Below are 26,551 nucleotides of genomic sequence, written 5' to 3' on the forward strand. Positions count from 1 at the left end.
CACATTCCAATCCAAGCACCAGAATATTGAGTGGCCCAGTACAGAAATCAAACAGGCTGTTTTTTGATGGTGCTGCAGGCCCTGGTCAACCACCAGAGATACTTTTCATACATTTTTGTTGGGTGGTCAGGCAGGGCAAACAATGCTCGACTGTTCAGAAACTCTAACCTGTACCACAAGCTGGAGGCTGGCACATTTTTTTCCCACTCTGTGGACTTGCCGTTGGGGATGTGCAGATGCCACTGTGCATCGTGGGGGACGTGGCTTACCCCCGATGCTGTGGCTTATGAAGCTGTACAACAGACACCTGGATCCCAGCAGGGACCAATGTAATGCCCACCTGCACAGGCCCAGATTCAGATGGAGTGTGCCTTCGGCTGCCTTAAGGCACATTTCTGGTGCCTGCTGACCTGCCTCGACGTGGAGGAGCACAACATCCCTGAGGTGGTCACATTATGTTGTGTTCTTCACAACATTGTGGAGAGGAAGGGGGAAGCCTTCCTTCTGGGATGGGGGACAGATGCTGGCTGTGAGGAGGGATCTTTTGAGCAGCCACAGACAGCTGCCATCTGCCTGGCCCATCAGGCCAGGGTTCGCATCTGGGAGGCCCTGAGGGAGAGGTTCTCTCAAGGACCCCAGTAACTCTCCCCAGGGCCTCCTCCCTAGGGGCAGGGGAGGGGGCTCAGAGTTGGAAGGGGGGGCTCATAATTGGGAGGAGGAGGGGAGCAGCTCGATGTGCCACCTTGGGTGCAGGTACCTCATTGGAGCTGCGGTCGGGTGGGTCTGGGGAACACAAGGGGGTGGACAGGAGAGGGGGCTGGAGTGGGGCAGAGTTAGCAGTGGGCAAGGGGAGGGGGCATGGGCATTGTTAGGGGAAGGGGCATGGACATCACCTGGGGAGGGAGCAGAGGCATGGCAGGGGGGCAGGCAGATAGGGACTGGGGATAGCATAGGAGGCAGGAGGGTGGAAGCCAGGAGCAGTGGCATCAGGAGGGTTTGCCATCATGCGGGACATGACAGCACACATGTTGTCACACCACTGCATGAACTGGTCCCATGCGCGGTCCCGCCACTCCAAGTCCATGTGGACCTTGTGCACCAGGGTCTGTTGGATGTCACACAAGTCATAAGCTCTTCTTGGCTCTTCTTGGCTTTCGAGTCCCCTGGGCTCTGGCAGGTGGCTGTGGTGCAGTGGCTCAGCCCTCAGTTCTGGCTGGTCTGGCTGTGAAGAACAAACAGACGGAGAGGCGGTTAGTCACCCTTGCAGACACTGTGCCTGAGGCCATGCCCTCCTCTGTGAGCAGCGACCAACTGTCCATGGCCTAGAGGAGGGGGATGTCCTGAGAGGAAGGCCATGTGTGGCCTGCACAGCAGCACATGCCTCAGAGGGGCCCCAATGTGCCCAGAGGACCATGCTGCCCGCTTCCCACCCCCTGGCCCAAGGACAAGCAACCATGGGAAGTGTCAAGCCACAGAGGGATCCCCTCATGGGTGGCAGAGGAACCAGGGGGCAACCTGGGCCTCTCTGGGGGCTGCATACACAAGTAGGGTTGCCAGGTGTCCGGTATTCACCCGGACTGTCCTGTATTTTTGGCTCCTGTCCAGTAAAAAAATTTGGAGAATGCCAGACACCTAAAATGTCCGGTATTTTCTGAATTTTTCCCCGGCCAAGAGGCAAAAATGCCGGGCACCTGGCAACCCTACAAACACTCAGTGCCCGGCCTCCCTTCCCCATCCCCAAACCCGCCCTGACTCCCAGTGCCTGGCCAGTGCCCGGCCTCCCTGACTCCCCATCCCCCACCCCCCTGGCCCCAGACTTACTTGGTTCCCCATTGCTGCCGGCACAAAATGGCTGCCGGCCAAAAGACCTAGGGGAAGCAATGCTTTCCCTGAGTCTTAGTGCTCAACCTCTCCTATCCCTGCACTCACTTTTAAAGGGGACATGTTTTCTTAATGGTCTTTTATTTTAATTTTTTTTTTTTTTGGCTTAATAATTCTTTGGAGTCTTTTCTTTTTTTTTTTCTCAACAACTTTGGTCTCCCTCCTTTTTTTTTCCACCCTTCAACAGAATTTTTTCTTGTTTTTGGGGGGGGGGGGGCGGAGGGGTGTTCGGTATTTTTGTTTCAACCATCTGGCAACCCTACACACAAGTGTGGCTCACAGAGCTGTCTACAGGAGCGGCTGCTGTTTCACATGTGCAGGCATGCCTGTGTGCTAGGTGCAGCACTTCCCAGTCTGTGTGGGGTCGTGCCTGACTCCTTGTGGCTAGCTTGCTTCCTGCTGCCCTCTCCCTCCTCCCATGGCAGGACGTGTGTGGCTTCCCCTGAGCCTGCCAGCAGGATCCCAGGTGTGATCAGGGTCTGCCTGCTGTGTACGTGTGCCACACAGTAACTCTGTATGTGGTTGCACATGCATGGAACCACAGCACAATGTCCAGCCAGAGCAGCGCAAGCGACACTCACCCCCCCCGCTTCCTGTGCGCCCACCTCCCCCGCCCTGTGTATGTGACAAAGTGAGACCACTCTCCTGAAGATCCCTCCCAGGCATCCGAGGAGGCTTGGGAGACATGCTGGCTCATGGGCACTGGCTCCGGGGAGAGTCACAGTGCTCGTCTCCTCCTCCTTCTGCTCCTGCTCCTCTGCCTCTGGCTGACCCTGGCCCTCCTGCTTCTCCTCTGCAGAGACCTCTGGCTAGACTTCTGGCCCCCGTTTTTCCGACAAAACTCTGTAGTATAGACATACCCTGAGTGTACAAACAGCTATACTGGATCATACCATTGATCTGTTTATTCTGTGTTTGACTGTGAGCAGTACAAGAATGAAAGTACAATACACTCCACAAGAAACATCTACATAATAACAACCTGTTAATAGATCGCTGGACTTCAAGGGATCTCAAGAGGTCTTCTAGTCCAGTCTCCTGTACTCAACGCACGACTAAGTATTATCTGGAACATCCCTAATCTACTCTTAAAAAACTAAATAATGGAGGTTCTACAGCTTCCCCTACACAATTTATTTCATGGTTAACCATCCTGGCAGTAAGGAAGGTTTTCACAACCTAAACCTCCCTTGCTTCAGGTTAAAGCCCATTGCTTCTTGTCCAATCTTCAGAGGCTAAGGAGAATTTTTTCTCCTTTCTCTATTAAGGTCTCTGCAGTTAGCGGTTGGTTTATGCTATGAACAAAAGTCTGTATTCCCCAGATTTTTTTTATCCTCGCTTATGTAATAGTGACAGTTATTAACCTTGTAAGTGTTTAATTTTTTTCTGAACCCCATTAAACCTGCAATCCAGTAATATCTTGTATTTGTGAGTTCCATATGCTAGATATGCATTGTATATTAAAGTATTTGCTTTAATCATTTTTCAATGTGCTGTCTTTCTTTTTCAGTGAATGTGCCTTCATTCTTGTAATAGAAAAGGAGTAGGCATGCATGATTTACTCTATGCCATTCATTATTTTAACATACCTCTACCACATTTCGTCTTGTTCCCTTAGGGTACATCTAAACAGCAGTGTTATTTCAGAATAACTGACATTATTCTGAAATAACACAGTGCTCATCTACACTACAAGCCTTTATTTCAAAATAATGTCAAGTTGGAGGACTTCTTACTCGGATTCCTGTAGCCCTCATTTTACGAGGAATAAGGGAAGTTGAAGGAAGAGTGTTCTTCCTTCGACTTCCTGCAGTGTAGTCACTGCCAAAAGCCGAGTTAAATATTTCGATTTATGCTACACAATTGATGTAGCTGAAGTTGCATAGCTTAATTTGACTTTAGCTCTGCTGTGTAGATGTATCCTAAAATAAAGAATCTTAATCTTGTCCATCTGTTCATAGCCAGCCTTTCCAAGCCTCCAATAATTTGTTGCTTTGAGCTGATAAACTGATCAGAAATGAAGTATTCAAGGTGAGAGCATAGAATCTGATTTTATATTAGATACATAGATAGGTAAATATTATTAGACTATTTCCAGTATTATCCAATTCTTTATAAAACCAAATATTTGCTTTATTGGTTTGACCATAATTGTGGTCCCATTACATGACTCACTTTTATGAGTATTCAAGGGGGTTGTTATGCCTATCCCCCACAATACCTTCTGAAGTAAACACTTCAGACCCAGCCATAATTCAGCCTATATTTGAGATTTAAAAAAATGATAGTGTCTATCAACACAGTATCAACATACTGACTGTGGCTGTGACTAAAGTTGGTCTTTCTGTGTCAATTCAGAGCTTCTGTAAATGGATTTATGAAACATAGGACAAGGTCTGTTATGGAAAGTGGATAGCCAATAATGCTCAATATACACTATTATTATTTCAAAATAAGCTATTCTGGAACAGTTATTCCAAAATAACTTATTTCAAAATTAGTCTGAGGCAGGCTTCCCTAATGTAGATGTGCTATCTCTATTGAAAGCCCCAAGAAGCACTGGGAAGGAATAACTTGGAATGGCCTTGATGAGGGACTATTTCGAAATAGCAGCAGTGGAGCTTCTACACACACCTTATTTTGAAATAGCTATTTTGGAAGCAGAGCTATTCCTCATGGAATGAGGTTTACAGAAATTGGACTAAGCCGCCTGTTATTGCACTATTATTTTGAAATAACGGAATTGCTGTGTAGACTCTTGCATTGTTATTTCAGAATAACGCTATTTATTCCGAAATAACAGTGCAGTGTAGACACACCCTAATATACTTCCTCATTTAGGGCACATCTACATAGCAGGGTTGAACTTGAAATAAGCTACACAATTTGAGCTACGCTAATTGTGTAGCTTAAGTCAAAATAGCTTAGTTCAACTTCTGGTGCTGCCTACACAGCAGTTATTTTGAGATACTCTTGCTCTGATTTCCCTGATTCCTTGTACAATGAGGGTTACAGGATTCCGAGTAAGCAGTCCTCCAGCTCAACATGATTTCAACATTATGTTGAAATAACTGCTTGTGTGTAGATGCAGACTGTGTTATTTTGAAATAAAGTCAGTTATTCTGAAATAACGCTGCTGTATCAACATAGCCTAAGTGAGGAAGGGTGATGTATCATTGTATCAATGCACTTCACTAAATTATGTACTTAGAGGACTAGGAAGAAGGTGTCAGACCCATGTTCCCTCTCAAATGTTGGATTTATATGTATTTTTCTGATTTATTGCAACAAATTTTAAAAAAGCCAGAGAGTTCCCTTCCTTGTGCCTGCACGCTTTCATGCAGCATTTATTGCTTTGCAAGATAGGCATAACTTATATTTGAGTTCAAGATTGGTCTTTCTTCAGTAACAATATGCAAGCACTGTTTTTCTGTCTAACCTGCTCATGCTAGTTCTAGCCTTGAGAGGAATAGCATCAGGCTCAGAACTCATAACGAGGAGGGAAGAATGTTGATGAAGCTTTGTGTTAAAATTCAGAGGGCACTTGCAGATGCTTGAAATGTATGGCTTCTTGTTTTTGGAGTGTTTCTGAGTGTCTATAGGAGAGCAGGATTTGACCCTAAGTACATGTGTAACTCCCATTAGCACTAAAAAAGAATAAACAGAAACCACCTCTGAGGAAACAGCTCCTAAAAGGAGAGCCCCTGATATTTCTCAAAGTCTTGTTATCAGAAGGCAGATTCTCAATACAGTATAGCTAAGGATCTATTCTTTGTTAGTTGCTATGGCAGCCAAGCCCCCAGAAGACGCTATGAACAAGTAAGAGTTAAAGGTTGACACTATACTTAAATCCAAGCTTTGAAGATTAAGATTAAGCAGCAATTGTCCTGCAGTGAAAACAAACAGTGGACAGCACCCATGGAGATATACCACTTCCTCTGACACAGCTTCTGCTGTACTGCCAAACAGCTCCTTGGAAACAGACAATAAGTCCTCTGGCCCTCTGGGCTTAGCCATTCAAGTAGCCAGGAGAAGCAAATGCAGATGGCACACTGTTTCTCTCATATCTTTCCAAGCGCATTGTTACCACTCGGACACTGATGATGCATCTCATGATTGGTGAAGGGAGCAAAATTTCTTCCATTCATTTGTTCCAGGATTTCAAAAGGGCAAATATAGTGCCCATCTATAAAAAGGGAAACAAGAACAACCCAGGTAACTACAGACCAGTTAGTTTAACTTCTGTGCCAGGGAAGATAATGGAACAAGTAATTAAGGAAATCATTTGTAAACACTTGGAAAGTGGCAAGGTGATAGAGAACAGCCAGCATGGATTTGTAAAGAACAAATCATGTCAAACCAATCTGATAGCTTTCTTTAATAGGATAATGAGTCTTGTGGATAAGGGAGAAGCAGTGGATGTGGTATACCTAGACTTTAGTAAGGCATTTGATACAGTCTCGCATGGTATTCTTATCAATAAACTAGGTAAATACAACTTAGATGGGGCTACTATAAGGTGGGTGCATAACTGGCTGGATAACCATACTCAGAGAGTAGTTATTAATGGTCCACAATCCTGCTGGAAAGGCATAACAAGTGGGGTTCCGCAGGGGTCTGTTTTGGGACTGGCTCTGTTCAATATCTTCATCAACAATTTAGATATTGGTATAGAAAGTACGCTTATAGGCTACGTCTAGACTGGCATGATTTTTCGGAAATGCTTTTAACGGAAACGTTTTCCGTTAAAAGTATTTTTGGAAAAGAGCATCTAGATTGGCATGGATGCTTTTCCGCAAAAGCACTGTTTGCAGAAAAGCGTCTGTGCCAATCTAGACGTGCTTTTCCGCAAAAAAGCCCCGATTGCCATTTTCGCGATTGGGGCTTTTTTGCGGAAAACAAATATGAGCTGTCTACACTGGCCCTTTTGTGCAAAAGTTTTGCACAAAAGGACTTTTGCCTGAACAGGAGCAGCATGGTATTTCTGCAAGAAACACTGATTTCTTACAGTAGAAAGTCAGTGCTTATGCGGAAATTCAAGCTGCCAGTGCAGACAGCTGGCAAGTTTTTCCGGAAAAGCGGCTGATTTTCCGGAAAAACTGGCCAGTCTAGACACAGCCATTAAGTTTGCAGATGATATCAAGCTGGGAGGGGTTGTGACTAATCTGGAGGGTAGGGTCATAATTCAAAATGATCTGGACAAATTGGAGAAATGGTCTGAGATAAATAGGATGACGTTTAATAAAGACAAATGCAAAGTGCTCCACTTAGGAAGGAACAATCAGTTTCACACATACAGAATGGGAAGTGACACTCTGGGAAGGAGTACGGCAGAAAGGGATCTAGGGGTTATAGTGAACCACAAGTTAAATATGAGTCAGCAGTGTGATGCTGTTGCAAAGAAAGCAAACATGATTCTGGGATGCATTAACAGGTGTGTTGTGAGCAAGACACGAGAAGTCATTCTTTCGCTCTACTCTGCGCTGGGTACGGCATTTCAAGAAAGATCTGGAAAAATTGGAGAGAGTCCAGAGAAGAGCAACGAGAATGATTAAAAGTCTAGAGAACATAAGCTATGAGGGAAGGCTGAAGGAATTGGGTTTGTTTAGTTTAGAAAAGAGAAGATTGAGGGGGGACATGATAGCAGTTTTCAGGTATCTAAAAGGGTGTCATGAGGAGGAGGGAGAAAACTTGTTCATCTTGGCCTCTGAGGATAGAACAAGAAGCAATGGGCTTAAACTGCAGCAAGGGAGGTTTAGGTTGGACATTAGGAAAAAGTTCCTAATTGTCAGGGTGGTCAAACACTGGAATAAATTGCCCAGGGAGGTTGTGGAATCCCCATCTGTGGAGATATTTAAGAGTAGGTTAGATAAATGTCTATCAGGGATGGTCTAGACAGTATTTGGTCCTGCCATGAGGGCAGGAGACTGGACTCGATGACCTCTTGAGGTCCCTTCCAGTCCTAGTATTCTATGATTCTATGATTCATATTCAATAGAAAAGCCCTTATTTAAAACATACTACCGTACTGCCACACATCTTTGTGCCTTCCCACTACTCCTAGAACAGTCTCATTGTCAAGCACAAAGGCTCCTCATTTTTCTCCTTCCAAAACACCTGAACTAAAACACCAAATCTGAGGCCCCATAAACCTTGGGGATGGGGATATGAGATTGAATTTAGACATCAGGACTGGACCCACTTCTAGAAATTGGATTCAAAATGAAACAACTCTTACAAACCCATTCAAACTGTGGAGAGTTTGAGCATGGCTGTTGATGAAGTTGGCCTTCCTGCATAATTTCAGAGCTTCTGCATACAGATTTATGAAATGTAGGACAAGGGCTGTTATGGAAAGTGGATAGTCATTAATGCTCAAATATACAAATTAGGGCTAGTATAAGTGAGAAAGACTAATCCAGTGGTTATAAAACTAGCATTGGACTTGAGATATCTAGATTCAAATCCCTGCTCTAAAAGGCTACGTCTACACACGAGTGTTATTTTTGTATAAATTTGAAATAATGGGCTTCTTACTCCAACTCCTGTAACCCTCATTGTATGAGGGGTAAGGGAAGTTGGGGGAAGAGTGCTCTATTTCAAAATAACTGCTGTGTAGACAGCACCAAAAGTTGAAATAAGCTATTTTGACTTAAGCTATGCAATTAGCATAGCTCAAGTTATGTAGCTTATTTCAAGTTTAGCCCTGCTGTGTAGATGTGTCCATTCAGACTTTCTATGTGATTTTTATATACATGCTACCTTCTCCCATCATTCTTTGTTTTAGCTCTTTATGTAAGCTCTTTTTGTTGTTATAAAGTACACGCAAGGAAGCATCAGGCTACATTCAATATATCTACCAACAGAGCCTTGCAGAAAAAAAAAGGCTTTAATTTCCTCTGCAGGATAAATCAGTTTTCCATGTTTCCTTAATACTACAGAGAAATGAAAAGTTCATAACACTCTTAGCACAGCTTTCCCTCACCCTCCTCTCATTATTGATTTGTTTTTTCAAATTAGCCAGGAATACTTAAAAAAATTCTAAACTACTTCCCTGAACATTCAGATTCAGCAAAAAGACAAAACCATGGGCTTTAAAAATACAGGGTAATGCACCAATCTCAGGAGGTGGATACTTCACTCCAGAGCAAAGTGTCACCTTCCTGAGTGGGGTCAACAAGTTTTCAAGGTAATGGAGCAGTCAAGCTCAAATAATCCTTTTCTTAGGAATAACGTATCTTTAAAACACTTACAGATAGTGAGTAATAGGTGTTCCTTAAATAAACAAAGATTCAATAAAGGGTTCTGACAGACAGTGATCACAATGGGTTTACAAATGAATTAGTTAAAAATTAAATCAGTAGGGGAAAACAGAATGAAACTGTGGAGTTATGTGAGGGCATGTCTACATAGCAGGGCAAAAGTCAAACTAAGCTATGCAACTTGAGCTACGGCAATTGTGTATCTTAAGTCGAAATAGTGTAATCCGGCTTTTGGCGTTGTCTACACAGCAGGAAGGTGAAGGAAGAACACTCTTCCTTTGACTTCCCTTACTCTTCGTAAAATGAGGGTTACCAGAAGTTGGAGTGAGAAGTCCTTCACCTTGACATGATTTCAAAATAATGGCTGTTAGACACGCTGTTTGTTATTATGGAATAACACTGTTCTGTAGACATACCCTCAATGATTCCATGTAGAATGGAAAGAAGCACAAGATAAACTTATCCATAATCATTTGAAGTACTTGAGAGTTTGAAGACCAACACTGTGAACTCTTTTAGAAGTGACCCTTAGGAAAACCAAATGAACAAAATGTAAAAAAAATATTTGTTTATCATACCTGGTCCAGAACAACCACAGTTTCTGCCGCATAGGAATAAACTGGATGTGGGTGAGATGAGTAGGATATTGCAGAATTTTATTGTTGTGTAGGTCACTGGATAAAATCTGGCCTAGTTCAATTGTTACTTTATCTAATGGCTGTTGAATCTATGTGAAATGAGTTCAACTTCAGCCTCGTTCATGGAGGATAGTTGAATCTATGTGAAATGAGTTCAACTTCAGCCTCGTTCATGGAGGATAGTTATGAACATCACATTAAAAAAATCACTCTTGCACAACTGATAGTTTCAGCAGAGAGGTGAAGGTTGAGCTACCTGCTCATTCCTGCAACTGATCCTTTCCAAAATAGGCTGGAGAGATACTGGAAATTAACAATTTTTCTGAGCTCTATCCAGTTCCAAAAGAGCAGGGTTTAACAATTCAACAAATCTCAGTGAAACTGGGAACAGTAGAATTAAGATGAGCCAAGGAATTATAATAACTGATAAAATGAAGGCCAGGTAAAAAGTTGGAAGGCAAACAAAATAATTGGATATAGAAAAGAAGAAATTACTTACAGAGCTAAGGAGAGAATGAATCAGGCACATTACATATGGTCCTTAATTAGCATATATATATACACACACAGAGCTCGACAAACCGTTGTTTCTACTCACTCGTGGTGAGTAGATTTCAGCTGGTTGCTCCATGCACCCCATTCATCAGCGCTGCGCACATGTGCAGTGACAGTCTGGTGTGTGCGCGGTGCGGGGCTGGCGAGTAGCTCTCACCGCAGTTTGTCGAGCCCTGTATATATATGGCATGCTATCTTATCCCTCACATAAAAAGGACAGCTTCATTTTGGAAAGAGTCGAAAGAAGGGTGAAAGAATGGGATAATAGTGGAAATACAATGGAAATGATTTTGAAAATAAAAGGAGCATAATAACTTTGTAATCTTAACATGCTGAACTGTCACAGAGATGAGAGAAAGGCAATCTAATTTTGGCACATGCACTTGTATTTGACGAGATCACTACACTATTCTAAAGGGTACATCAAGAGCCAACTGAGCAAATCTCACAGGTACAGTCATGCATAAACATGGCCAAAATAGTTCTAAAATAGAAAAGCTGGCTGTGACAGGAAACCACCACCAGGGAAATGGAGATGGACTTGAGTCTGACTATCAATTCAAAGACAGAGCTCCAGTGAAGGGGAATTAGAGGCTAGTGTGTCCCATATTTTCTGTTCAGTTCTCACTGGGGTAAAAAGACCTCTTCTGGAAAAGCTTCTTCTGAAAGAAGCCTGCAGTCTAGACATAGCGGCTGTGTCTACACTGGCATCCCTTTCCGGAAAAGGGATGCTAATGAGACACTTCGGAATTGCAAATCCGCGGGGGATTTAAATATCCCACGCGGCATTTGCATTTACGTGGCTGCTGCTTTTTTCCGGCTCGGGGTTTTTGCCGGAGAAAAGCGCCAGTCTAGACACGATTCTCCGGAAAATAAGCCCTTTTCCGGAGGATCCCTTATTCCTACTTTCAAGGGCTTATTTTCCGGAGAATCGCGTCTAGACTGGCGCTTTTCTCCAGCAAAAACCCCGAGCCGGAAAAAAGCGGCAGCCACGTAAATGCAAAATGCCGTGAGAGCTATTTAAATCCCCTGCGGATTTGCAATTCCGAAGTGTCTCATTAGCATCCCTTTTCCGGAAAAGGATGCCAATGTAGAAATAGCCAGCCTGAATGAGTGCCCAGCTATAATCCACCTTCCTGGTAAAAAGTGGGTTGGAAAGCCCACATTATGCCTAATATATGAACTCCGGTTCTGTTGCTCTATTAGCATCAACAAAGCATAACTAAAACTAAATGAAAATAACACAAGGTCAGGGCAGTCATAAAAGTCTCTGACGTGAATAGGCTTTCTGAAGAAAGATGGAAAATAAATACATTAGGTCAAGAGGATAAAGATGAGATTTTTATAGAAGGGAAAAAAATTGAACTAAGTGATTTTCTCAAATTCCCACTGAGAATACAGTAATGGCTTTTTATATTTTATATTGAAGTTTCTAAGCCTTCATTTAATATAATTATTTACACTTTTGTTTTGCTAAATGCAAAATATAATTGTCATAAACATCACAATTATTTATTATTCTATTATTATTATGTAACCATATAATTGATTTATTGAATCTAAACCCAATGGATTAAATTCATCTCATGGAGTTAATTGATTTACTCCAGGGATGCATTTAAGCTAATATGTATATTGTAAGCTAAAATTAAAGCATCACTCACCATTTTTGCAGTTATAAACCAGTAGAATGCTGCCTTTGGAAACAATAAGAGCAACAACAATTTAGTTTCAGTCTACGTATTCATATCATACTCATCACTCTGAAATTTGAGCACCTACATTTCTTAATTAATTAATTCCCCTTTCATTTCCCATGTTAATAGTTAGGAGTCTCTGGATGAGCAGTGCTTATTACCACAGAAGGACTCAAAGAAGTTGTTATGCAGAGAATATGAAAGATCAATTCAGCCCTCACTGTCAATTAAAGTCTATTCCTTCTGCACTGAACCAGCTGACTTTGGCTAATGATTGTTGTGGTTTTCCCTCAGCTGTCAGAGACTATGCCCCCCTCGAAGTGCAAGGCAATTTAGAGGTTTCATACATTGTGCTAATCCTAGCATCCTCTGATAAATCATTAGCTGGCTCCGTGCTTGTTTAAAATGGAAAACACAAGCCAAACTAAGACTGTCAGCTCCACTGACAGAAGCTGGTGCTCTTCCCCCAATAAGATGATCCCACATTTCAATAATTAGCATCCAACCCTTTTTCCATTGATATCAACAGCAAAACTTCCATCTACTTCCATGGTTGAAGGATCAATTAATCCTTTTGTTCTAATCCAGGAAAAAATATACATATGACAACATATGGTACTTTATGTACACAGTAATATTGCCACATGACAAAAAGGAAAGATGTAACATAATAGTCACAGGTTTCACATGAATTCTCTCTTAGAGTTCTTAGCTCCCAATAGATTGTCCTTTCACCTGATTTGACAGACAGGTGTTTATTATGGTCCTAGATTCTACAAAAGGAAAGAAAGACACCAGGAATGTGGCTTAACTGGGCCACAACTTCATTAACATTTCCCAGGACTATCTGAGAATAACTCATTTAGTACAGGCCAAACTTTCCAGTCTGGTCTTCCTGGCAGATGCATACAGTCAGTTACTTACCCCTCCATTCCACTTGTCCTAGCACCATTACTGGTACCTCACCACCTTCCCCTCATAGGGTATGTCTACACTAGCTCGTTAGTTCAAGCTAGGTAGGCAAATGAGGACAACCGGAGTTGCAAATGAAGCCCGGGAATTAAATATCCCAGGCTTCATTCATTTGCATGTTCCTGGGCGCCGCCATTTTTAAATCTCCCTTAGTCCAAACTAACTGCCCGCGGCTAGCCGCGGCAGTTAAACATTAATTCGAACTAAAGAGTTAGTTCGAATTAACGTTTAACTGCCACATCTAGCCACAGACAGTTAATTTGGACTAAGAGGGATTTTTAAATGGCAGCTCCCGGGAACATGCAAATGAAGCCCGGGATGTTTAAATCCCGGGCTTCATTTGCAACTCCCATTGCCCTCATTTGCCTACCTAGCTTGAACTAACGAGCTAGTGTAGACTTACCCATATGGATGTTAAGAAACTGGAGAAGAGGACATTTGTCTTTTCACTGTACCAGACAGTAGAATACCAGCCTTGCTCCTCAGCTTCTTTAGGAGATGCCTTCTCCTAATTTTCTCCCCATTTATTAGGGAGTGGACTACTGCTGAAGGACTACCTGCACTGGGTCACACCAAGGTTTTACAAGATGGATTTTACAATCTAACCTGCTCACTGGGTCCCTGAGCTGCTGAGAGGAAGGCTAAACCCCACATTGCCTGAGCCAAATTGTGAATACCATGATGCTCACAGCAAGACTGCTAAGTCTGGTCCTATTCCAATCTTAAGAGGAGGGCAGTGAGGGCCTTTCCTCCCAGCTCAGAATGGCACCCCATGGCAGAAGACTTATAAACGCTCCTCTTGGGTGCATTAGAGTCAATACACTTATTCTGTCCAACCAATCAGCCACAGAGCCCCTCTTTTCATGCTCACAAGTGTGCTGAGGGACCACAATGGGGGGTGCCACAAGCCTTAAGGGGGCAAAGATTTCCTTTTCCCTGAAAGCCTCTCCAAATCTGAGCCTGTAGGAGATGCAGATACCTTCCAAACTGTAACTACTTCTCTCTAGGTACGACTACCCAGCAGGGATAAAGTTGAATTAAGCTGTGCAACTTCAGCTACGGCAATTGCGTAGCTGAAAACAAAAATAGCTTAATTCAGCTTTTGTCGCTGTCTATACAGCAGGAAGTCGAGGGAAGAACACTCTTCCTTTGACTTCTCTTACACCTCATGATATGAGGGTTACCAGGAGTTGGAGTAAGAAGTTTCCCAGCTTGACATTATTTTGAAATAAAGGCTTATATTGCAGACATGCACGATGTTATTTCAGAACAAAATTAGTTATTCCGAAATAATGTTGATGCGTACCCTCTAAAGTTACATCTAGGCTGTAGGCTTCTTCCCGAAGAAGCTTTTCCAGAAGAGATCTTTCGAAAAAATTTATTCCAAAAGAGTGTGTCCACACTGTCAAATCACATAGGAAAAACAATCTGCTTTTTTGAAAGATAGCATCCACACTGAATGCATGCTATCTTGCATTTAAGCTATAATTACTATGGACAGAATAGCCATCAGGCCACCTCTGCTTTTTCCTCTTTCCTCTTCTTTCAAAAGTACTTCCTCTTCCCCATCCACACATGGCTTTTTCCAAAATAGCTCTTTCGGGAAAAGACTTCTCCCTTGTAGAAAGAGGTTTACCAATGTCAGCAAAATCCCTCTGTTCTTTTAATTTTTTTCAAAAGAACACGATTGCAGTTTGGACGTAAGTGAAGTATTTTTGGAAAAACGGCCATTTTTCTGAAAAAACTCTGTAGTGTAGACATAGCCTAAGATTATATTATCCCTTCAGAAAAACAGAAGACACTAGAGAAGCATTTTTTATTTTAATCTAGATCTTATACAGTGCTTTTCATCTTTAGAGCCCAGTGCACTATACTAAAGAAAGTATCATTATTCCTATTTTGCAGATGAAAAGGCAAAGATACAGGAGGAAGTGACTTGCCTAAGGTCATATCTCTGAGGCCAATGTCAATATTATCTGGAAATATAACTGCTTAGACTGGATTATATTTGCAAACTTTATAAAATTACTCAAGATAGTTACAAGACAGATGGTGATCAGTTTCAACAGCAGCTGAATCTAGACGCCTGGGACAGAGCAGCTGGGGCGCTGCCGGGTAGGTCCCTGCAGCGCCGCAGCTCGGCGCTGCGGGGACCAACCTGGCAGCACCCCAGCTGCTCTACCCCAGGTGTCCTCAAGTCAGCTGCTGCTGAAACTGATCAGCGGCTGATTTCAGGAAGCCCAGGGCAGAGCAGCTCTGCCTCGGGCTTCCTGTAGTCAGCCGCTGGTCAGTTTCAGCAGCGGCTGAATAAGGACGCCTGGGGCAGAGCAGCAGGGGTGCTGCCGGGTTGGTCCAGTAGCTTCGAGGAGCGGCGCTGCGGGACCAACCGGCAGCGCCTCCAGCTGCTCTACTACAGGCGTCCCCGAGAAAAGCCTGGTCTGCTGGGGGGGGGAGCACTAGCTGCGCCTCCCCCAGCAGACCAGGGAGACGCGGGCAGCGGGACTGAGACGCGCCGCGGTCCCGCTGCCCGCGTCCTCTGTGGATTTGCTCCGCGTCTCCCTGGTCTGCTGGGGGGGCACCCCAGCAGACAAGGGAGACACGGAGCAAAGCTGCTGAGGATGCGGGCAGCGGGACCGCAGCGCGTCTGGGCAGTCCTGCTGCCCGCGTCCTCTGTGGATTTGCTCCGCGTCTCCCTGGTCTGCTGGGGGGGGGGCACCCCAGCAGACAAGGGAGACACGGAGCAAAGCCGCTGAGGATGCGGGCAGCGGGACCGCAGCGCGTCTGGGCAGTCCTGCTGCCCGGGTCCTCCGCGGCTTTGCTCCACGTCTCCCTGGTCTGCTGGGGGGCCCCCCACAGCAGACCAGGGAGACGCGGAGCTGCTTTTCTCACCCCGGAGGATGCAGGCGGCGGGACCGCGGCGTGTCTGGGCGGTCCCGCCACCCACGTCCTTCGGGGCGAGAAAAGCCCCGTTCGTAAGTACGGATCCGACATAAGTCGGATCCACGTAACCCTGGGACTGCCTGTACACAATTTCCATAGCTCAAATTATGTGGCTTATTTCGACTAAGGGTGCAGTGTAGATGCACCCTAACAATGGTAATCATGAAGTTCTCCATGCACAAAGCAAACCTTCTTTATTCTGAACAAACAGTGGAGGCCAGAGTAACCAAACAGTTGAGAAGGAAAAGAAAAAGGATTCAGATGAACTGTAAGAGTTGGGAGGAGGACAAATACTAACAGGAATGAAAGTTCCATTAATTATGATTGCTTTTAATCCTTCTTAAATCAAAGGCTTTAGTGATGAAACTTGGGAATTCATGAGAGGTATCTACTTTGCAGTGCTCAGGTTGGTGCATTTATTATTCATTTTCTTTGTATATTTTCCTCCAGGGACCTGGAGTAATCACCCCTTTTTACAAGTATGATTCTGAGGGTGGGGAGATGGGGCGTAAGGCGTACAATCAGATGAGAGGAATTAGGGAGTCTGTGCCAGAGAGTTCATGTCCCAGGAGACTATGTCAAATGGTGAGAGTCTCTAAGTCAGTTTTTTCCCCTTCTTCCAGAAGGGGCTATTGTGATGCTGTCAGGGCTAACTCACCAACCACATGCTCTAGCAGTAATTATAACTATCCTTAGGGAGCTAAGCTAGAATATATTTTAAATATGATTCTAGGAACATAATTTGGACCCATCCATTCTGACCCACCAAACCAAGTTAGTCACAAGTTTAGTTGACAACTGATTTCATACAAGTTTAAACATAAATGTTAAATATGAATCTAACTATGAAAAATAAATTGTATTTCTTTTAGGAGCCACTGCTCAACTTTCTTATTCTGCAAACCCATTTGAAAACAGGCAAAGGCACTGTATACATTCCACATACAATGAAAGCCAGTGCTGTCTGTAAATTGTGTGATTGTGCTAGCTGCTCAGTAGAGAATCACATGCCACCCAGCTGATTAGCAGAGCATCCATAGTTAGATTTTCTGTTTCTACTGGTGGTTCACTTTTGCACATGCCTCAGTATCCATAAAAAATTATTCCACTCATGGATGGAAAAAATCTGCATATGTATGGACAAGATTAGTGGGAACATTGAATAGTACCTACCTGCAGATTCCTTGTGTGCTTCAAAATGATTCCCACTATTTATACCTATTGGGATATAAAAAGATCCACCAGACTCTTTCAGATATTCCTAATGCGGTTATTATTGTTTTATCAAAGCACCAGGTATGCCGGGAGCATTTCATACTTCAAGATAGTTTCAACTTGATTTTAGTGCTGGTGATAGCTAAAAACTTTAGCATCAGATACTCAGTTGATGCACATCAGCAACATTCTGCAAATTTGAAAGGAGACACACTGATTTTCACAAGCTAAAGAGCTAGGGTGAAATCCTGGTCCCACTAAAGTCAATAGGAATTTTGCTATTGACTTCACCTGACCTCTAATATTTAAAGTAAAAATAGTACTGAATTGATTCAGGAACACTTGCCTTTCCCTGGGGGCTTATATTGCCTTGATAATATATTTGCAATATTGAACATGAAAGGGAAAGAGTCTTCTGGGAACAGAAAATCAGAAGGTTTACATTTTATTTTATTTTGACCTAGTTCTGACCATAGAAAAACTGCTGTGGGGAAGGTGGCTAGAACAGTTCAACTCAAGTGCAGCCAGAGTCATTGTTCTGAACTAAAAGGCATCAGTAATGCTGGTCTGTCTCTGCTGAAAATTTTTCCCTGGTGTAATCTGCTGAGCATCTTACTGAGGCTAAAAATCTGAACAGGTGACTCGTAAAAAAATTGTGATTACGTTTCTGTTTACATGAGAAACTACTTTAGGTTAAGACTTTGGAGAGACTTAATCCAACTCCAGTTGATCAATAGAGCCCTGTGAGAATACAAAATTTGTATCCGCATTAAGGATGTTAACAGGTGAGTAATTAGGTAATTGTGTAGTCGATACAATTTGTATTGACTACATGATTAGTCAGTAAGGAAAGACGCAGGCAGCCCAGCTCCTACTACATTTAAACTACAGAGCCACAGCGGGGGTAGCTCCTGGACCTCGCGTGAACAAGGACTGAGCTGGGCTCGCTCAGTCCCAGCTCGCGCCAGGTCCAGCAGCCCCTGTCTGAGAGGGGTCCCAGCACTCCACTGATACCCCCTTCAGCTGGCCACAGATAGGGGCTACTTAGCAGCAGCAGCCCCTGTCCGCAGGGGTTCCCAACTCCCCACTCGGATCCCCTGTGAACGGGGGCTGTTGCCAGAGCAACCTCTCCTATCCCCCTCGCATTGCTGCCTCTAATAGAGGCAGCAGTGTGGGGAAGGGGGAAGCGACACCATAGAGATGGTCCTGGGGGGAACCAGTCCAAGCCAGCTCCTCCCCCCGCCCCCCGCTCCTTGCTGCCTCTGATATAGAGGAAGCAAGGGGGGAGGAATGTGAGTAGTCAACTCGATTATCTGATAAGCCTAGGCTTATCGGGTAGTCAACTAATCAGCTACTCTTTTTCATCCCTAATCTGCATCCATATCCACAAAAATGAGCTGCAGATACCCTCAGATATAAAGCGGACATCCACAAATTTAAAGGTTTCAGATACAGTATTTGTATCCACATCTGAAAAAATGAGCTGCGGATATCTGCATCTATACTTGTAGATGCGGATACCCACAGATATAAAGCAGATATCTGTGGATTTGTGGGTTTTATTGATCAGTATGAAAGGTCTGCGTTAGCTTGTTTTCATCTGGACAGGGGAGGGTTAAAAATTCTCTATCATTGTTCTGCTTCATTTTTCAGTAAATTAACATCTCAAATGACTATTGAGGTCACATGGGTTCAAAACAGAAGCAGCTATGCCTCTTCAGGACTATGAAACAGCAGGGCAAATAAAAGGTTTCATTTTATGTTCAAAAGCACCTACTAATGGACAAATTAGCAAAGGGATTTTTTTCAGGGTGCTTTTTAAAACGGCAAAAAAAGTAAAGAGTCAGACACTTAATAAACTGCCATATAAGTGCTGAACTTTTGGTTACACCATGGAACATATTTTTCTGAAATGTACTGTTAGTGATGACCTATCCACTGCTTATAACATTCCAGAGGAACTAATTAAGAGCCAAAAGAACATTTTTTTTAAACGAAACAGCTAATGCAGGGATGGGGAACATTTTTTGGGTTGGGGCCACTGACCCAGAGAAAAATCAGTCAGTTGCAGGCTAGTGGATTTTGTGTGCACCAGACACACGGAGGGAACAGTGGTGGCGTGGGGCTGGGAGGCTGGAGTACCAGTGTGGGCTCCCCAATGTTGAGTGGGAGCCCCGAGCCTCAGGGGCTGGATCCAAACAAGACTTAGGTTCCCCACTCCTGAGCTAATGAATGCAGGATGTTGAAGATGATGTTTTTATTTAAAAATACAAGAAACATTGGGTCAGTTGGACCATTAAAGCATGTACGGTAATTCAATTATTTGAAGGGTTCTCAAACTCTCCATAATATGGAGATCTTAACACAAAGAATGCGAACATTCCCTTTCCTCTTTATGAGTTTGCAGATTACTTCTCCCATTTTTCTCTATAGGGAAACTACAGCAGTTGCAAAAAAGGAAATAGAATACTGGGAAAGCAATATATTAACTGCATTTCAATGGACTTTGTCACCTGAATTAAGGAGACTAGCCTGCCTTTCATGGACCACTAGTAAGTGCTCCACTGGTCTACCAGTAGTCCATTAATCACAGTTTGAACTGAAGTGCTATTTTCTTTTAATCTATCTATTTATCTGTTGGAAGGATATGTCATTTTATTTGAATATAGCAACCATAAAGTGGTTCTGTGTTTTCCAGTTCTCTTATAGGCCACGTTACTAGAGATGCACCTCAGGTACAAAGTTATAATTTAGCTCCTCATAGGAACTTTTCCAGAATGTGGGATGGTTAGATGTATTGATTTAGTGTTTTGAGCCTGATCCAAAGCACTGTGAAATCAACACTGGACCCTTCCTAATCATAAGAAAATTGGATCAAATATAGGAAAGTTATGCATAATTATAAATTATTTTTGAGAACTCCTGGCCTTAATAAAACCTTTCTTCCTTGATGTTCAAATGCTCAAAGAAGAGTGTATTTAGAAATAAATGAACACATATATTCTGACAAACAGAAAAAAATAGCAAGTGGCAACTACCAAAAATGTTTTAAATTTGGAGCACGGTGCATGAAGTCCCATGGTTAGAAACTTATAATACCCATCTTGTATTTTATTTCCTGATAAATGGAAGACTTCTGTTTGAAAGACACCTGTCACCCAAATTACATTTGAAGCTCAAATTAATCAGACCAAACGATCTGTAAACCAATCATTGAAACGAGGAGTAATGGTAGTTCGGACTAGGAAGCCTAGTCCGAACTACCTAGTCCGTGCCGCGTGTAGCTGCGTGGCAAGGAGTCCGCACTAGCGGCCATTTAAAAATGGCGGCGCCCAGCTTTATGCAAATGAAGCCCGGGAAATTCAAATCCCGGGCTTCATTTGCAATTCCGGTTGCCTACATTACCACCCTAGTTCGAACTAGGGTGGTAGTGTAGACATACCCTACCTGTGGAGTAAAGTGCTACTCTGGCTATGTCTCAACTGCAGGCTTCTTTCGGAAAAAGCTTTTCCCGAAGAGATCTTCCAGAAAAACTTCTTCTGAAAAAGGGCGTCCACACTACCAAAGTGCATCAAAAAAGCAATCTGCTTTTTTGAAAGATAGTGTCCACACTGAATGGACACTATCTCGCATTTAAGCTGTGATTTCGATGGACAGAGTGGCCACCAGGGCACATGTGCTTTTTCCTCTTTCTTCTTCTTTCGAAAGGCCTCCTCCTCGTAGAAAGACGTTTATCAATGTCAGAAAAACCCCTGTGTTCTTTTGATTTTTTTTCAAAAGAATGTGACTGCAGTATGGACGTAAGTGAAGTTTTTTTTGGAAAAACGGCCATTTTTCCGAAAAAGATTCTGCAGTGTAGTCATACCCTCCATGTGAGTAAGGGCATCAGATTCTAGCCCTCTCTCTCCTGCACATTTGTTTAATCCAAAGGCAGGAGGGTAGGAGAAAACAAAATCTGCAAACCCAGTCACTGTGTTCCTTAAAATCCACTCAGACTTATTCAAATATTTCATGATTTAGCCCCTAAAATAAGCCCATCTGGTATGTTCAGATAACAATATGCAAGGAGAACGGTTTATTGCATTAGTTTAATTTTACCTTGTTGTCTCTTTGAAACCTTTAATCAATTTTGATCATCAAGACCAAGCAGCAATTTCTCAAGAACTCAGACAGGCTTTGGTGTAACTTTTAAAAAAACAACCCCCCACCATCCCCCACCCACTTTAACCTGAAGCCAGTGAGTATAATGTAAGTAGGTTCTTGAGACATGCTTTGAACTAGTCTTTTGTATGTGGGTGGGATATCAGTGGACACTATTCATTATTCCATCTGCTACCATGGTGCTTATTTGCTAGATGATTATTGAACATTTTTTTTGTGCCTGAAGCCTATTTACATTCACAGTCTGCTGACAAGACGCTAGAAAAGCACATGCCTGTCCCTTTTCATTGAAAGACATATTGATTAAACAGTTTCTTTGATAGCTGACTGTTTCTGCCTCAGGGCTCGATATATAATATGCGAAAAATCAACTGCTGGTACAAAGGATGTATTTTTAAATTCTGCTGCACCAAGCGTATCGGTGATTCACAGTTATTACAGAATTACAAAATAGCAAGGCTCTTCTCATTCTGCAGAATACAAACACATGAGCTACCAATACAGAGCTTAGAAATTCAGAATGTCGTTCAAAATGTGCTTGGAATAAGACGAGAAGTCTAAGAGCACACATTGAGAAGCTTCTTTGCGTTGTGGAAGAACCAAAAATAGTTATTTGCCAGTATTGCCTAATCAGGCTCATGCATCTTCAGGCTTTAACAATAGCACTTAAAGCCTCCCTGGCTCAAGATCAGGTTCCCCATCATGCAAGGTTCTGAACATATACATAGTAAGCCCTGCCCAAAATGCTTACAGAATAAATAATAATAATACCTAACTCTTATACGTCACTTGCCAGCAGATCTCACAGCACTTAAAGGAGGTCAGAATTATTATTTAAAAATGGGGAAACCAAGGTGAAAAAAGATTAACCTTGAGCATGTAACATGGAGGCTACATCTAGACTGGCATGATTTTCTGCAAATGCTTTTAACGGAAAAGTTTTTTCGTTAAAAGCATTTTCAGAAAAGAACGTCTAGATTGGCACGAACGCTTTTGCGCAAAAGCACTTTTTGCGGAAAAGCGTCCATGCCAATCTAGACACGGTTTTGCGCAAGAAAGCCTCGATCGCCATTTTCGCCATCGGGGCTTTTTTGCGCAAAACAGTTTTAGCTGTCTACATTGGCCCTCTTGCGCAAAAGCATTTGCACAAGAGGGCTTTTTCTCGAATGGGAGCAGCATATTATTTGCGCAAGAACACTGACAATCTTACATGAGATCGTCAGTGTTCTTGCGCAAATTCAAGTGGCCAGTGTAGACAGCTGGCAAATTTTTCCGCAAAAGCACCTGATTTTGCAGAAAAACTTGCCAGTTTAGATGCATCCAGGAAGTCTATAGTAACAGCAGACATTGAACCCAACTCTCCTTGTATGCTAATCCAGAGGCCTAACCACAAAAACACCCCTGTTTCTCTAGAGAGAATTTACCATGTAATACTAAGGTGCTAATCACAAGAATTTAGATCCACATAAAGCTCTTCATAAAGACATAATTGCATCATATCCCTCTAATAAGAATGCTGAAAGGATTTTAACTTTACAAGATTATCTTTCAAGAAGTGCTAATAATTAGCACTTATGTACAGCATTTTTACCCGTAGATCTTAAAGCTCCTTACAGAGATGAGTAAGTATCATTATCCTCATACAAAGCAAGTACATGACATGCTGAGAACACTCTATAAAGTGCATTCCCAGCATCTTGATGATGACAGTCTCAGGCTATGTCTGCAATGACAAGCAGGTGTGTTTTTACTGCAGAACAGCTAACACCCAGCGTGCAGCACTCCACTGTAAAAATATAGTGGAGAAAAGGCACTTTAACTGCAAGGTCAAACATGGGTGGGAGACATAGTGTTGACCTTGCTTAGCTACCTTGTGGTAAACACTACAGGTGCCTGGTCTTCACTCAGGATTTTACAATGAGATAGCTATCATATTTGTTATCCCGCTGTAAAAAAACTCCACCTTTGCATAGTGGAAAACAAAATTCTGATGCTCTTTTCAGGTGCATCTACACAGCACCCTTAGCTCGAAATAAGCTACACAATTTGCGCTACACAAATTGTGTAGCTTATTTCAAAATAGCTTATTTTGTAATTTGGCACTGTCTACACAGTGCCAAATTTCGAAATAACTCGCTATTCCAAAATGCCCCTTAACCCTGGTGGAACGAGGGTTACCAGGACGTTGGAATAAGCCGCCCATTATTTCAAAATCCATTTCGAAATAACGGGCTGTTTCAATAGTTGTTGAATAGCTATTTCGGGATACTTCATCTACGTCTCTTGTTCCTTTACTTGTGCATTTTGCCACTGACTCTGACATGTGGTTTGACTTCCCACCCCAGCTTAATAAGCAATCACCAAACCTTGCATTTGCAGTTCCAATAAGATAACAGACCAAAATTAACCTCTCTTTCAGATGTTCCACGGTGGTTCATCTTCTTTGTGTCTATTTCAGTTCTGATACTGAAAATAGACGAGCAGAACCTGGGACCCACAAGGAGCTCTCATTAATGTTACATTTGAGATCCTCAGGGCAGGACTGATTTTGGTTTTGTGCTCAATGAAGGCAATGGGACTATCAGCGGAAAAAAGATGCTGCTCTCTGTGAGTGAAGACGACACATTCTGGCCAGTGTCAATTGTGCAACATATATTCTTGTGGCTATGGCAGCAGTTCTGAAACTGAGGTCTGCAGACCTCACCTATAGGCTATGTCTACACTACAGAGTTTTTCCAGGATACCTCCAGTATCCTGGAGACACTCTGCTGCATCCAGGGAATGTAACCACTTTTTCAGAACAGTTTCCAAAAAAGCGTGCACATTCTTTCAAAAGCCCTGTATTCCTCATTTTATGAGGAATAAGGGATCTTCTGAAAGAGGAGGTTTTTCCCACATTTGGCCCATGTAGATGGGCCAAATATCGGAAAAGCCTCTCCCCCCAAAAAAGTGGAAAAAGGTATGCAATTTGTGTATCATTATCCAGAAAAAGAATGCAGTGTAGACATAGCCGTAGAGACCTACACAGATATAAAATTTGTGTTCACAGCTGTATCCACAAAACTGAGGCATGGATATCTGCATCCATATCCTTGGATGAGGATATCCATAGATATAAAATGAATATGCATGGATATGCAGGGCTCTACACACCAGGGTCTTAAAGATTGAACAGGGGGCTGCCAAATATTATGGAAAAAATGAAAAATAATATCACCGCACATGATCACACCAAGATTACATAGACTCTGCAGTAAGAAGCAGACACACCCATCTCACTGATATCTGAGAACTGAGTATAAGTCCTCTTATACTCTTTTTCATAAAACAATACCAATAGTATGTGTTTATATGTAGAACACATATATTTTTGTCAGGCTTTGTCTTAACTACACTGATCTGAATTTCGGAAAAGCCTCCTCTTTCGGAAGAGCCCTTCTTCCTCATGGAAGGAGGAAGACAGGGCTTCCAAAAGAGTGCGTCTGCTCTTCCACACAAAAAAAGCATTCCCTGGACACAGCAGAGTTTTTCCGGGATACCAGATCCCAGAAAAATCCCATACTGTAGACATAGCCTCTATCAGTAGCTCAGTTGCAGGGGGGTCTGTAGTTAACATTGCATTTTAAAAGGGGCCAGTCAACAACAACAACAACAAAAGTATGAGAACCTCTGGTCTGTGGCAGAAGCAAAATGCAGGACAATGTAGCACTTTAAAGACTAACAAGATGGTTTATTAGATGATGAGCTTTCGTGGGCCAGACCCACTTGTCTGTATCTGTGCAAGTTTCTTCGTATGGTTGATGGATTTCCATTCCAAACGGCATGTAGAATAGTGATTGAAATGTAGCCGTGTTAGTCTGGGGTAGCTGAAGCAAAATACATTTTGCTTCAGCTACCCCAGACTAACACGACTACATTTCTATCACTGGTCTATGGCAGTAAGTGTTTCCTATTTCTGTTACAACAGGAAGCTGATTACCACAGCTTTCAGATATTATTTTTTTTTTTAATCACAACCGCAGCCTTGGATTAGTCTCTCCTGTTTTTCCCTGACTTTGACAAGTCTTTTATAACAGGGACACTAATACCCTAAGGGTAAGTCTTCACTGCACACTCAGTGGCAGCTTTGTGTTGCATATGTGTAGCCACATACCCAGTGAAAAGCTGGCTGCATCTACACTATGGTGTGTAACTACATGGTGTGGCAGTGAAAGACTGGTGGGGTGGGCGTTGAGGAAAGACTCTAGCAGCAGTGAGCCCCAGATCCTCATTTGGCAGGCAGGCCCGACCCTTGAGCAAAGCGAGTGAGGTGGTTGCGTTGGGCCCCGTGCATTCAGGGTCCCATGCTGCCCATGGCTCTGCACATCCGGCCGCTCACTCAGGGCCCCGTGCTGCCCAGCTCTAAACCCCACCCACCCAGCCCAGCTACATTGCCTTGGGCCCACACACTGTTTGGCTGGGCCTGTTGGCGGGGAAAGGCTCCAGCAGTGAGAGCTCCCAGATACATTCCCCGCTGCTACCACCCTGCCAGGTCCCTTTCCCATTGCTGGTGGGGAAAGACTCCAGTAATGGGGATGCAGTGGGACATTATACTGCTAAAAATAGCAGTGGAGAAAGAGGAGGTATGGCTTGAGTAGAGAGTCATGTAAGGTACATATCCTCAGGTTCAGGTGTTTCTTTACTGTACTTGCCTAAGCAGTGCCACATGTTTTATGCTGCTATTTATACTTATCGTAGGGAGGCCTTAAGCTATAAAAACATACCCTGAATGGCAGGTTGAGATTGTTAAATAATGTGATATGGCATCCGGTATCTTTCCTGTACCCCACATGCTGGCAAAACTTCCACTCACTTCAGTGGTATAGAAGCAGGCCTCTATCAGCCATATCCGCTCTATAATATTCCTGATTCCCACTGTCCTGAGAAGTGCACATCCTCAGGTGGTTGTTTAACTTGGATTCCTACCAAATCATCCTTTTTGTATTTTTTTTAATAAAGAGAAATATTTAGTGTATGACTTTCTGAATCTACAGAGAATTTTCATCTGTATTTCCTACAGTTCTAAGTTCTAAAAATTACTGGCCCTAGATTTTGATCAGCATGCCTTCATCTTCTCGAACCCCAGTACAACATCTATCTGCAAATTGTTAGTGTCCCCATTTTTGGAGCTCAGAGAAGCACATCTGTTGCCTATAAATGATAATTTTATTCTAGCAATGGGTGACCCAAT

Source organism: Pelodiscus sinensis, chromosome 3, assembly GCF_049634645.1.
Source record: "Pelodiscus sinensis isolate JC-2024 chromosome 3, ASM4963464v1, whole genome shotgun sequence".
Classification (NCBI taxonomy): Eukaryota; Metazoa; Chordata; order Testudines; family Trionychidae; genus Pelodiscus; species Pelodiscus sinensis.